The sequence below is a fragment of the Ipomoea nil genome, unplaced genomic scaffold (genome assembly GCF_001879475.1).
Source record: "Ipomoea nil cultivar Tokyo-kokei standard unplaced genomic scaffold, Asagao_1.1 scaffold2833, whole genome shotgun sequence".
Taxonomy (NCBI): domain Eukaryota; kingdom Viridiplantae; phylum Streptophyta; class Magnoliopsida; order Solanales; family Convolvulaceae; genus Ipomoea; species Ipomoea nil.
Window position 1 is genome coordinate 570987 of NW_017619261.1, and position 15001 is coordinate 585987.

Sequence of the window (15001 nt, forward strand, 5' to 3'; positions counted from 1 at the left end):
TGTGGGAAAGGAATTGTAATTCCATGGGAGTTGAATTACTGGGAATAAAGTGAGAATTTAAATTCCAGTGTTTGGTTGACAGGAATAGAATTACTGGGAATTTCAATTCCAATGTTTGGTATACATGGGAATTGAAAGGGAATAAGTAGTATAAAGTCAAAAATGTCCATTATTGTTGTTAGACATTAATTTTAGGTTAAAAAAGGAAGGGGTAATTTTGACTCATCACTATCTTGTTTTCTCAGGAATTAAAATACCGGGGGGGGGGGGGGGGGGGGGGGGGACATGGGATTTTAATTCCATGAAAATGGGGGAATTGCAATTCCCTCCAACCGAACTACGAAATTTAATGACCTTTGGAATTAGGTGGGAATTAAGTGAGAAGGGAATTTAAAATCCCTCCAACCAAACGCCCTATATGGTGATAGTTTTGTAACAGTCATCCCATTACTTCCTTCCTTTATTATTGCATTGTATTATAAAGATGTAACATTGTATTGCAATAATAAAGGAAGGAAGTAATGGGATGACTGTTACAAAACTATCACCATACAGGGCGTTTGGTTGGAGGGATTTTAAATTCCCTTCTCACTTAATTCCCACCTAATTCCAAAGGTCATTAAATTTCGTAGTTTGGTTGGAGGGAATTGCAATTCCCCCACTTTCATGGAATTAAAATCCCATGTCCCCCCCTGGGATTTTAATTCCTGGGAAAAAAAGATAGTGATGAGTCAAATTTACCTCATTCCTTTTTTTAACATAAAATTAATGTCTAAAAACAATAATGGACATTTTTGACTTTATATTACTTATTCCCTTTCAATTCCCATGTATACCAAACATTGGAATTGAAATTCCCAATAATTCTATTCCTGTCAACCAAACACTGGAATTTAAATTCCCACTTTATTCCCAGTAATTCAACTCCCATGGAATTACAATTCCTTTCCCACATAATTCTCCCCCTCCAACCAAACGCCCTGTAAGGATGGATTGAATAAGAGAGATCTAATGATTTCCCTCGTCTCTATTTTCTCTCTTCTCTGTATTATCAATTTCATGATCATTCTATTGTCTACAAAGTTCATCGGTTTGGAGCTAATGACCAACCGCTCAACTCTGGTGAACGATATGCTATTTATTTATTTATTTTTTTTTTATCATCCCTTGTTGCCAAAACTGCCTATAATTATTGCATATTTTGTGTTCTGTGGATATGATTATTGGTTATATGTTTTTGATTCCCTGTGAAGATATTGTTTTGTATGATACATATTTCTGCGGATCTATGGATGATTTTATGTGTATACTTTTTTTTTTAAAAAAAAATATATTGTATACGAAATAATATGAATTCTGTATACATTTTTTTTTCTCGTAAAACTATTTTGACATATACAATTGTTTTAACAAAAAGAGAAAAAATAAAATACCTATATATTTATATATTGTTCTAGAATCCAAACTACAGTATATGTTTCTTTTGGCCATCTATCGGCATCCTGGCTGTCGCCGCTTTCTTGATCGGCATCCTGGCTGTCGTAGATTGGCTTCGCTTTTTTTTTTTCTCTCGGCTTTTGATCTGAGTGATAATGACATCACTGGCAAATTATGCTGTGCATCCGTATGCACCATGCATGGTGCATATGGATGCAAAAACGACGTCGTTTTATTAAAAACGCGCGTCTCCCCTTAAAAAGGAAATTTAGGTTCGATTCCCAGCAACAACATATGAATTAAAATTCCATAATCGATGAACTATAATTCCATAATCGATGAACTATAATTCCAGAATCTATGAACTAAAATTCCAGAATCTAATCTATGAACTAAAAATTCCAGAATGAATGAACTAAAATTCCAAAATCTATGAACTAAAATTTCAGAATCGATGAACTACCATTCCAGAATCGATGAACTATAATTCCAGAATCAATGAACTAAAATTCCATAATTTATGAACTATAATTCCAGAATGAATGAACAACATAATGCTGTTGCTGAGAATCGAACCTGAATTTTTTTTTTAAGGGGAGATGCGCGTTTTTAATAAAACGACGTCGTTTTTGCATCCGTATGCACCATACATGGTGCATACGGATGCACAGCATAACTATCCGACATCACTGGCCTGCCTTTTGATGATTGGAGTTTGGGTTCTTTGAGGCCTTTTAACCTCTCAAAGAATTTAGTCTCTGGGAACCTCCCTAGTAACATATAGGCAATTTTGGGCAACTTGAAAGATTGGACCTTTCTTTCAACGATTTCACTGGGAGCATTCCAGAGGCCATGACTCATGAGTTCCCTTGAAACTTGAAAGATTGCAGGCTCTTAATCTCAGCCGAAATCGGTTTGAGTCCAGGATTCCTTTTGGGATTATGAATTGCTAGGCCTTAATTGGTTTCCCTTGATCTTTCGGGGAACAAGCTCGGTGACTCTTCATGCTTGTTTTAGTGAGGAATTCCCCAATCTCCAATTCTTGAATCTTGCTGGAAATGGGATTCACATGGCTGTTAAAGTTTTGGTTGATGGTTCATCTATGACTGACCAAGAAGCTTCAAGAGAAGCTCGAGTATCTTGGGCGGGCAATTTATATCCTACACAACGGCGCGCGTTGCACTATGCGTCCAGATGCAAAACGACGTCGTTTTGATTTATTTTTTTTTTGAAATTTCCCGCCCCAGTGAATGGCAATAGTTTTTTCTTTAAAAAAAATCCCGCTGTTCAAGAATGTACATAATGTTATACTAGAATACACATAATTGTATACATGAATGTACATAATTATATAACAAAATATACATACTCTTTTTAAAAGATAATACACATAATCTAACATAATACATAATAAACATAAACTTTTAACATAATACACATCAACTATTAACATAATACACACAAATTTTCTGATTCGGATGTACATAATTGTATAAAAAGAATGTACATAATTGTATAAAAAATGTACATAACTGTATGAACTAATACACATAACTGTATGAACAAATACACATTAATTGGAAGGCGCGCGGCGCACAATGCTATGTGCGCCGTGGTGTAGGATATAACGATTGTCTTGGGCGGATTAAAATCTCCCTTACGTTGCCCTACCGGTTTCATATTGCAGAATAATGATTCAGTGAATAGGGTTTTACCCTTTTGGTTTAGAAGATGGGCCTTTTGTCCAACTATTCCATCATTAAGAAAAATTAGGTCCTATGTTATATGATGATTTAATCCTTTATGATATACATATAACATATACATATTTTATTTGGGTCTGATTTATTTTGATATATATATTTTAATTTATTATTGAATATGTTCATAAATTAAAATTGCTACTTTGTGCAATTTATTTGGATCATATGATTTTATGAATTTCTATGCATATTCTGTTATATTAGCATAATATTTTTTTTTATTATGCATTATGCTTTACAAGTGTACCTTCGGATTTAGCCAGACTTAGTATGCATAGATTTTTTTTGAAAGTTATACATCCTGGCTACTATTACCACACTTGTTCTGGAGTGGAGTGATTATTTCACATGGGATCATATGATATTCAAATTTATCTCGATCTTACGTCACTTTGAAGACACGATCGTTGAGAACTTTTATTTGTTCAAATTTGCTTTGTAGCTATGTGAACCATAAAACAAAGAGGATTTGTTGTTTTCTCTTGTTGATAACAAATATTTGCTATATGTCATGAATGCTACAATGTGAAGCAAACTTTTAGGACAAATATTGTTAAGGCATAGTATTATTGAGCTTTAAACCACAAAACAGTGACATAGTTCTGTTAGGGTGCACCTATCGTTGCTAAACCTTAGCATGTGATTAAATGCTATGACTTCTTTATAGTGCTAGTGTATGCTATATGAGTTTTGGGCATACGAGATTTAAATTTATAGCCCTCACTTTTGTATATATATGTGCCCAGAAGGTAGACTAGGGACTTTAATTCTCTAAGTCACCTTTTAGGATGAACCTTGACAATGAATTCTTGATCAAAAATGGTCCACCTATCCTATCAATCCCCGAAGGATTGCCGTGATGTTACTATGAGTCAAGTTTTTTTTTTTTTTTTTACCCAAATCTGACTCACTGCATATCATATTTTTTCTCCCCATACACCAAGTACGTGGTCTAAAATCTAACATTTCCCTATCTGCGTTTTATTATTAGTATGCAGTTCGATTTCTTGTATCACCAGTTCACCACCATAGCGTACCTCTAGGGCTATGTTGATTATATTAATCTCCGCCTGTTACCTATATACTCAGAGCCCATGACAGGAGATCAATAAGTAATAATCTAAGGTACACTGACTGCATACTGTATGAAGATCGGTTCACGGCATTAGGGGGAGATATGAATCCAAATTTAATAGAATGCCGAGAAACTTCATAAAATGAAAAGATCTTCACTATTTAAATCCACGTATTAGTTAGACTGAACTGAAAGTTCATAAGATAATCTATTTGCGAAAATTAGCAAATAATCTGCCAAATATATCTATTGATCATACTGATCATAAAAAGAGTGACTAGGTCCCATATACCTTCCCCAAACTTGGACCAAATATATCTACCGGTACTCCTTGACACTAGAAGTATAGGAAATCTATCCGTGAAAGAGATATGAATCATTATACTAGATCTAGTAAAGAAACATTGCCACTCTTGAAATAGCTTGAACAATTATGTCCTGCAGACGTTCGTCTAGAAGACGAAAAACCCTAGTAAACTTTATAGGTGCACCAAACAAACGTAATACTAGGGATGCGGAACGACCAGATCAAAATATCTTTGGGAAATGTCTAGAATCTGGTTATTTTAGAAATTTGCCATTAACTTTTACAAATATGGGAGACATTTATAAAAAAGGTTATAGTTGTCGACAACAAAATTGTCATTACAAATTGCTCGTTATATGATAATCTGGATCCAGAGTTAGGCACCAAAAGTGTCATGGCTATTTAACATATAAAGGAGCAATTAAGACATCTATGGGTTCACGCAGAGACCCTTAATTGATTTTAATCAAATATACGTACTCTCTCACGGTAAATGGCATTAAGTTCCGCTACATAATACAATTGGCAGAATAATAAATTTAGATATGCAGTTAAATTTATCTTGAAAAATCCCTAATGGATTTATAATTCCCGAAATGAGAATTTACTTATGTATTATTATGTGCCATTATTTACTCTTTAAAGAGTTGCGAATGTGGTTATTATCCTCATATAGAAGGAATAATATGTACCATTATGTGCTCAATAAAGAGTTGATAATGGACTTATTTATTATCTCCGTCAATATTTATGGTGCAAACATCAATGAATTGAAATATATAAAGAGTTTGATGATGTTAAGTTATGAGATGAGATAACAAATAGCAAATCAAGGTACAAATACTCGCATTGATGCTTTTCGGCATGAAGTCATCATACTTGTTATAGATAAAAACATATATAGTTTTTCATGATATAAAATACCTTGATCCACATGAACTCCAGAAGAGTGATAAAATATTTGTTCAGAAGGTTTGCTCCAGTGACAAGTTAGCAAATGTATACCTACAAAATATCCATAAGATTGATATGTCTAGGTAAAGAAAAATCATTATATTTAAGCTATTTAGAATTTGAAGATTGTTATCTTCAGGGGGTGACGAAAAGTACATTCATTCGAGTCAATCCTGTAGATTGGTCAATCATGTAGATTGAGTCTTAAAAGGACTAATAGTTATACTTTTTTGCAGGATATACATACCATGTACTCTTTTCCTCACTAGGTTTTTCCCAATGGGTTTTCTAGTGTGGTTTTTAACGAGGTATGAGTATGATATATTAATGGGGGGAGTTGTATATAAATACTTAAATAGACAAACCCCAAAATCCTGAAGATTATACCTTGAAGGCTTATGGTTGTACTATTTTTCACTTAACTAAGTTTTTCCCACGAGTATTTCTTAAGTTAAGGTTTTTAACGAGGCAATCAGAACAATATATGAGTTTACAAATATCATGTACTCTTTTCTTCAACTATATTTTTCCCACGTTTTTTTCCTAGTGAAGTTTTTAACGAGGCATGAAGGTATTCAAATGTATAATATCCATATACCTTGTACTCTTTTCTTGTCTAGGTTTTTTCCCACTGGATTTTTCTAGCAAGTTTTTAATGAGGCAAGATCGTTGATAAAATAATGTCCAAAGGGGAGTGTTATAAATATATTATTATGGTGGACATTATGGGCATTCAATACATAACTGTTATAACAATCATCATTAGTATCGTCATTATTATTTGTACATTATATATGCTTGTTGTAACATTGTATTGAGTGGGCTTGTGCAATGGAATGGCTCTCCTTGTCTCTTGTTCTATCTCTCTTTCTCGTACATTTGCATTTATCTATATTGATTCCAATCTTACAATTCACCGGTTAGGAGCTAAAGGCCAACGGGCACAAACAGCATTACAACAATATTTAGCATTTTTCTATATCGCATGTGGGTTTGTTTTTGAAAAAGTCGGTCTTTAATCATGGTCAAATGTATGTAGCAATCTCAAGAGTAAGTAATCTAAGGGTATTAAACATTTTGATTTGTGAGGATAATGTACCATGTACCATATGTGAGTACGACTAGAAATGTCGTATACAAAAATGCTTTTAATAATGTGTACTACAACTTCAATGTTAATTGTTATTTAATAATTATTAAGTCATATAATATTATACTCTTTTTTTTTTTTTTTTTTTTTTTTTTTTTTTTTTTTTTTTTTTTTTTTTTTTCACTACTGATACTCTTTGTACTACATCATATGACTATTTTGGCTCCAACGTTGGATGTAGTAGATAACATTAATCAATACATGAATGATCATAATGGACTGAAGGTAGGACTTATTTGAGTTGTGACTCTGTTTATAAGTCCGATTCAAATGTAGATATGTTACTGGATTTGCACACCCTAGAATTCTTGAATGGTTTGCGATGCTCTGGAGTACTGAACCATGTTTTGACATTGAAAGTGGGTTCACCTGTTATGCTTTTGAGAAATATTGATCACACTCTAGGACTATGTAATGCTATGGGGTTTATTGTTACAAGATTGGCTGATCACGTGTTGGAAGCAATGATCATGTGTGGTACAAATGTAGGAACAAGCGTCTTAATTCCCAGAATGTCACTAACACCGTTAGATCCAAGAATGCTTTTCAAATTCCAATGAAAGCAGTTCTCTTTGATGCTATCTTATGCTATGACAATAAACAAAAGCCAAGGATAAACACTCTCAAAAGTGAGATTATTTTTTAAAAGGTCCGTCTTTAACCATTGCCAAATGTAGGTAGCTGTTTCGAGAGTTAGTAACCGAAGGGGTTTAAAATTTTGATTTGTGACGAAAATGTACAATGTCTAAGTACGACTAAAAATGTTGTGTATAAAAAAGTCTTCAATAATGTGTAATAAAATTACAAAGTTTATCATTTCAAATTTATTACGTTTTCAAATTGTATATTTTTCCATCTTATTATATTATATACTGTATATTCTATATATATATATATATATATATATATATATATATATATATATATATAGCCATGCATCGCACAGGTGCAATTACTAGTAATTTAAATATGGTTTCGAACTAATAATATCTATTAATATCTAGGAGACAACGTGTGGTATAACTTGCTCGATCTCTAAGTCACTGTAAACACAAAAAATAAACTTTGTATATATTCACAAAATTCCGTGTACAGCTGTGTATAATTCAATGCAGGTACAAAATCTCTGTCTAGTCCTCTGATTCTTCACTAACGTTATCTATGGAAGTGCCTCCGGGATTCAATTAGCGTAGCCTCCGGGATTCAATTGGTGCGTGCCTCCGGGATTCAAGTGGCGTAGCTTCCGGGATTTAAGTGGCGTAACTTCCAACGACGAGCGTCAAGAATTTAGAAATAATCAACCCTGCAAAGTTTCAAAACACATGCAATGGATTCAAGCTGCTTTAAGATCCTCAAATGCCTTCAAAAGACTTCAATATCTTCTAGACAATCAATTCTGCAAAGCTCTAAAGTACCTGCAATGGATTCAAATTGCCTGCAAAATCAACAAAAATGCCTTCAACTTCAAGCGTTCTTCAATGCCTTCGGGCTCTTCAAATGCTCTCAACTCCTTATGCCTTCAAGTTCTTCCAGCTTTCAAGTGTATTTTGGAATGAAATGAGGCTCTATTTATACCAAAAGCTTAACCAAAATTCCTCAACCAACTCCCCTTTTTAGTTAACTAATTAATTAATTAACTAATTAGGAAAATGAACCTTGCCCAAGATCAAGTCCAGGTTCATTATTGTATAATCTAATTCAAATTCAAATTAAATTATAATTATCTAATTCAAATATAATAAAATTAATATTATATTTAAATTATAATTATAATTGAAATTCAAATATGAAATGGATTTGGGCCAAGTTAATTAATTAATTCAATAGCCCAAATCAAATTCTAATTGGGCTAATTAAATTAAATTAAATTGACTTCTATGATCCAATTAATTATATCGGCCCAATCATCAATCTCGACGTCGGCCCAATAACAATTTTATCCGTCTATTTATCGGGTTCAATTTTTCTGTGTCTACAAATTGCCCCCTCGAGACTTGTCGGGACATGCTGCTTGTAATGCTTGGAACGAGGGAGTCTCGAAACTCGACAAATGATCATTTAACTTCATCATGATGCATTTTAATATCCTGACCCAAAACACGTGCATAATATTTCTTGAGTCTAGAATAATTTTAGGATGGAAATGGTTAATGCATCATGATCCATAGGCCTAAAACACTTGCCATCCATGAACCCAACGTCATTTTTATCACAAAAGATCAGACTGGTGCAATATATTTTAATTCCACAAACCCACTTACACTAAGCCCAAGCCCATATGATTTTCCAGGCCATCTCAAACTCAAGCCAAAATCCATCATGATTAAGATTGGTCTACCTGAATCCTAACTCCAACCAAGTGCACATCCGTGATTCTAGCAGCATAAGTGCTTCCCCGCACGTTTGTGAAAATTTTATATCGATCATATTAGGATTATAGAGTCCAGCTCTAACTCCAATGCTTTCACCGGGCACTATAAATACCTACATCAATCTCACCAATCCCCACAAACACAAAGAAAAAACTAAGGAGGAAGCAAAAAACAGATCACTGGAACTCTGCCATCCAATAAGGTATACTCTCCCTTTTTCTTTATATATATACTATCTCCTATATGCAGACACGATGATACATGCGGCTACAATACAAAGGTGAGAAGGAACAGAGCAACATGAACGACGCCGGAAAAAATAACCTGGCAACTGTTCATTGAAGGTCACCGGAGTGGAGTCACGGTGCTGGCAGATGATTACTGCTTAACTGTTGATGCAGTTCGCCGGGGACCGTTCTTCGTTGAAATCACCGAAGATTCGTTGCGCCTTCGTCGGAGTTTTTTTTTTTTTTTTTTTTTTTAGGAAGTTGCTGGACTGCTGCCTGCCGGAGTTCTTCATAGAAGTCGCCGGTCGTAAATCGGCGCTGCTGGAAGTTGATGTCCAACCGCTGACGCTACCGCCTTGCCAATCCGCCGACGATTCTATCCGCCACCGCTGGAGCTTTTCACCGGACGTTTTTTTTGTTTTTTGTTTTTTTTTTTTTGCTAAAGTCGTCGGAGACCGCTGCTCAGCTTCTCGCCGGAGAATGTCGCTGTAGGATTGTATCGCAGAGGCTCCGTTTCTGTTTGATGCAGGTCGCCGGAGGAAGACTGGAGCCTGTTATTGCCTGCTTGGGACTTCGCCGCGGTTTTGGCTGAAGTCCATCACAAAAGCCGCTGTTTTTTTTTTTTTTTTTTTTTTTTTTTTTTTTTTTCATGCTACTGGAAACTGATGCTGCGAGACCGGGAGCCATGGATGTTGGATTCTGCTGCCGCCGTAAGTGGATCTTCGCATCAGTCGTTGCCGGCGAGAGAGGAAAGGGCGAGAGAGAAATAAGAAAAAAAAGAAAACAGAAACCTATAGAACGAAGATGTGGTGGTGCTTCAGGGTGGAAAGGTGTCCTGAGAGTTGGAAAAAGCTTGAATATTGGATCAGTCTGATGGTGACAACACAGCCTGCCACACAACTCCAACACTCTACCTTTCGTTTTTCTAAAACTTCTTTTGCTTTCTAGTTTTTTGTTTCACTTTTCTTCGTTTTCTATTTTGTTTTTTTCATTGTTTTTTTTCCTTTTTTTTTTCTTCTCTGTTTTGCTTCGTTTTTCTGATTTTTTAATGTTTTGTAGTTTTTTTTTGTTTTCTCTGGCTTTCGTTTTTTTTTTTGTAATATTTTAATAGTAGTAATATAATAATAATATAATAATAATAACACAACACTAATAATAACAACAATAATAATAATAATAATGATAATAATAATAATTATATAATAATATTGTATAATAATATTGTGTATATATGTATACAATGTATTAACATATGTAGTCCACATGTAGTACATTTATACAATCGTTATTGCATAGACCATGGTCCATAAAATTGTGTGGCCCATAGTTCAAAAATTTGCCATATATATATATATATATAATTTATCAAATTAATTTTGTGTTATGTATATGCTATACATTTGTGCATAATATATCATAGTTATTATTATTATATTTTTTTTTGCAGCGACTTTTCGACTTTCACACATTCAAGATGGTGTACTTTCAAGATCAACGACGTAACGGGCAAGATGTCATGGTTATATCGAGCAGAAATAGTGATCATCAAGTCATACTGAAGGTTAACCCACCCATAGTACTACGCGACCCGCCAAAGCTCACGGTGTCGTATCATGCGAGTAACTGGACCCCCGAGTACGAATGCCCGCCATCCAAGGTGTGGACCTTGCTACCCGGAATGCAGCACCAACCTTCCAAAGACGCCCTTCCTACACTGGGGCGTCGTATACTTAATGCTGAGGTCTCGTGGGGCCAAGACATAGACTTCGAGGGCGAATTCACTTTTCTAAAAGGATATTGGGAGTGGGTTGAAGAAACGCTTCACTTCTCCCACGACACCTTAAAGGAGGGGAAGATATATGATGCTGTGTTTGCGTCATTATTTACATATGACCGTAACATCAACATTGTCAAAGCCTTCTGCGAAGCATGGTGCCCAAGAACCAACACCCTGATCACCTCGTCTGGTGAGGTGAGCATATCGCCTCGGGATTTGCACGTTCTTGGAGGACTACCACTGTCCGGCGGTATTTACGACGAACACATCCCGAGTGCCCTGGACCTAAAAAAGGGGCCCAAACTGGTGTTGTGCAAGCTTATTCGAGGCCTTTTATCTTTTAAACCAGCAAGAGGATGGCACCCCCTTTGTTCAAGCATCGCGATGGATTGACTTCTGGTGCAGAAAACCGCGAACACATCCAGCTCCTCCACCTCCATCTCAAAAGGACAGGAAATCTCGGCCAAAGAATACCCACAACCCAAGCGGAGAACTTAACAAATCCCTCAGGTGGTTAGATGTGAGCAGGACGCCCTTTCTTGAACTAGGCATCTCTCAGCGTTTCGAAAAGGAAGCTTATTTGGCCGCGTTTTTATCTTGTTGGCTTTGCGTGTTTGTCCTGCCAGGTACACCAACAAGAACCATTCGCCCAGAGACTTTCAGGATAGCATGTATGATGGCTAAAGGAGATAAGATATGTCTTGCGGCTCCGGTACTTGCTAGTATTTATTCTAGTTTAAACTCAATCTCGGAATCCCACTCTCCTGGTCAAATAGGAGATCCTTTTCCAATCCATTACGTGTACAGCTAGCTAGCAACTTACTACCAAACCCACTTTAAGACCCCCAGCCTCACATTAGCAAACCCAAAGATGGTCACTAATTCTGGAGAAGGTGGTGCAAGGTATTACACCGAGATGGATGCCCGTAAGAAGATATTCAAAGGGGACGTTTCTTGGCTCTGCAACTCCCGCAAGGATAGTAGAGATTTTATCTTTTACGACGACCGTAGAGGGAGTAGGGAAGACTTTGAGTACTTCATATGTTTGCGCCCCCAGCTTCCTCGTTTTGCGCCAAGGGTCTCAATGCAAAGCTGAGCCTTACATGCCGCATCGCTTCAGTCGTCAATTTGGATTCTATCAAGCATATGCCCCCGGCCTGTTGGCGAAGGATGTCCGTTATGCTTCACTCACCGAAGGATTCCGGCTTCATCGCCAATATGATAATATCAACTCCCAATCCAGGGTGACATTTCCCATGAGCCCGGCTGCTCCAAAGAAGCATTTTTCAAACGAGTACAAGGTCTGGTTGATCGATGTGAGTGCAAACCTTCTCGAGAATCATTTCACAGACATAGCCGTTAACGGAAACCCAAACGTACCTGTCGGCGAGGAAGGAACTCAAGAACAAAGAGACCAACTGACCACCTCAAGGAACAAAAAAACACCTGCACAAGACGACATGTCATCTCGGGATAGGGCCTCAGGACATGTCGCTCGAAGGAGCAGGGAGGAGCAAGCGAGGCAACGAAGCTCGGACGAGGACGCTGGTAGTGATGACGACCAAGATCGCTGTTGGAAACGGCCTAGAGGGAGACCATTGAACCAGGTTAAGATACTTCCCCAAATTCTTCCGTTTCGTATATCGTTGGACTTTGGCCTTTGTTAACGTACATGCACTACTTCTTACAGGATCCTGCCGAGCCACATGTTAGCAATGATGTCCAGTCATCAAATCATCAGTCTTCAATGGGACAAAGTGGCGGACGCTCTAATACCCTTGACCTCGAGGTAGAATCCCACCAGTCGACGTTGCCCTTAAACACAACTCCTCAGGAGATGCAGCCAGAGCCGTCCCAAGCCTCTATCTTCCCCGGCGAGGAGTCGTTTATATCACAATACATGGCTTTCATTGCGGGAGTTTGGAGTAGTATCTGCAGGAAGCTTAATGAGATTCCAGCTGAAAGAATTTCTTCCTTCCAAGGAAGCGTTGAAAGACAACTCCAAGAAATGGGACGGGACGGGGTGGACCTATCAATATTGAAGCGACGAGTGGCCGAGTTCTTTAACAAAGCTAAAGATTACGACCGGGCGCGGTCGCAGCTCTCGAATGCACTGCCCGTTGAAACCCAAGCCGCGAAGCTAGTTCTAACGCATGGTATCCTTGTAGAAGCTCAACGGAAGTGTTCTCAAACCGAAACGCTTCTTCTTGACGAACAGAAAACCCTCGAAGACGCCGCCGATCGAAAAGCCCTCCTGGAGAAAACGATAAAGGATGCACAGGAAGAGTTGAAGGAGATTGAAGCCAAGAACCCGGAACTCCAAGACCGTGTGACGAAGGCTCAAGAACAACATAATGCATCGCAAAAGGCCGTGACCACCGCTGAGGATGAAGTTAAACGTATTCGAGACTGCCCCACGTTGACAGATGAAGATGAAGAAAAGCTTACTTCAATCAAAAGAGAGCTGGAAGCGTATAAGGAAGATCTCATGAGCTTTAGAATACTTTAGATTTATTTATATTTTTTTTTGCTTAAAGATTTTTTTTTTTTTTTTTTTTTTTTTTTTTTTTTTTTTTTTTTTTTTTTTTTGTATAACGCATGAGTTTTATACTTGGAAACAAGACTTGAATACGACTTGATTTCTCTTATCTTTTCAACAATACTTGCGAACAATTGAACTTCAGCATGAACAGAAGCAACAAAGTCTAAACCCAAACGAGTCACTCTAATAGAAATCTGACAAAAGAATTCACCCGTAATTACAACGTGAACAGAGATGACCCATCTCCAATACATCTACATTATTCGAACAAACGTGACATAAAAGGGACACAAAGGGGTTTATTTTAGTTATGACTGAACTTAGAAGAGGAGGTGTTTCTAAGCTGCCTACGTACTCCTGCGAAGGAGATCAAGTCAAACGTAGTTCAAAGGACCATTTGAATAGGTAGGGCCGTTCACAGTTTAAACTCATGCGGGCCAGGAGTTTACCGTACACAGTTTAAGCTCGTGCGGGTCAGGAGCGTCTATGACTTGGGCCCACCCATAGACAAGCGAGATGCATTAGCAGTTTAACCACGTGCTGCATTTTTGGTGGATATCATTCATTACGTAGTCCGTGTGCTTAGGGATGATAGATCTTTAAGAATTTCCCGTTAATAGGGCCAACTCGCACACCATCTTCATCAATTAGCTTGTAAGCGCCTCCTGAGTATGCTTCTTGTACCACGTAAGGTCCATCCCATTTTGGAGTAAACTTGTGCCCAGTTTTCCTTGTAATAATGATAGGTCTACGAACCGCCAACACCTTGTCACCAACCTGAAAAGAGCGAATCCTTACCCTCTTGTTGAAAGCTCTAGAAATTCGAGCTTGATAGCATTCTAAACTTTGTTGGGCCTGCAATCTCTTCTCATCGAGAGCTTCTAACTCTGCCAACCGCAACTTTACATTATCCTCGTCTGTAAGGCCTTCTTGGATAGCTAACCTTAGAGAAGGTATTTGGCGTTCAAGAGGCAAGACTGCTTCAACCCCGTAAACCAGTGAGTATGGAGTGCTTCGTGTTGGTGTACGGTATGTAGTTCTGTATGCCCACAGTGCTTCTTCCATCCTTTCTTGCCAATCACGTTTTGACTTCGACACCACCTTTTTTAGGAGATTGCATAGAGTTTTGTTAAAAGCCTCGGCAAGTCCATTTGCAGCTGCATAATAAGCTGATGAGTTTCTTTGCTCGAACTCAAAAAGTTTGCAGATTTTATCCATCAATTTATTATCGAATGGTTTCCCGTTGTCAGTTAGGATATACCGAGGGATGCCAAAACGATAGATAATGTGAACTCGGATGAAATCTGCAACATTTTCCTTCTTCACTTCCTTTAAAGCCACTGCTTCAGCCCACTTTGAGAAATAATCGGTGGCTGCTAATATATACGAATGCCCCG

At 37.4% G+C, this 15001-nt stretch overlaps 1 protein-coding gene across 1 annotated transcript in view; it reads left to right on the top strand.

The window, feature by feature from the left end:
- Nucleotides 1–15001, top strand: part of LOC109159604 — a 33493-nt gene that overhangs the window by 18312 nt on the left and 180 nt on the right. The window lies entirely within an intron of this gene.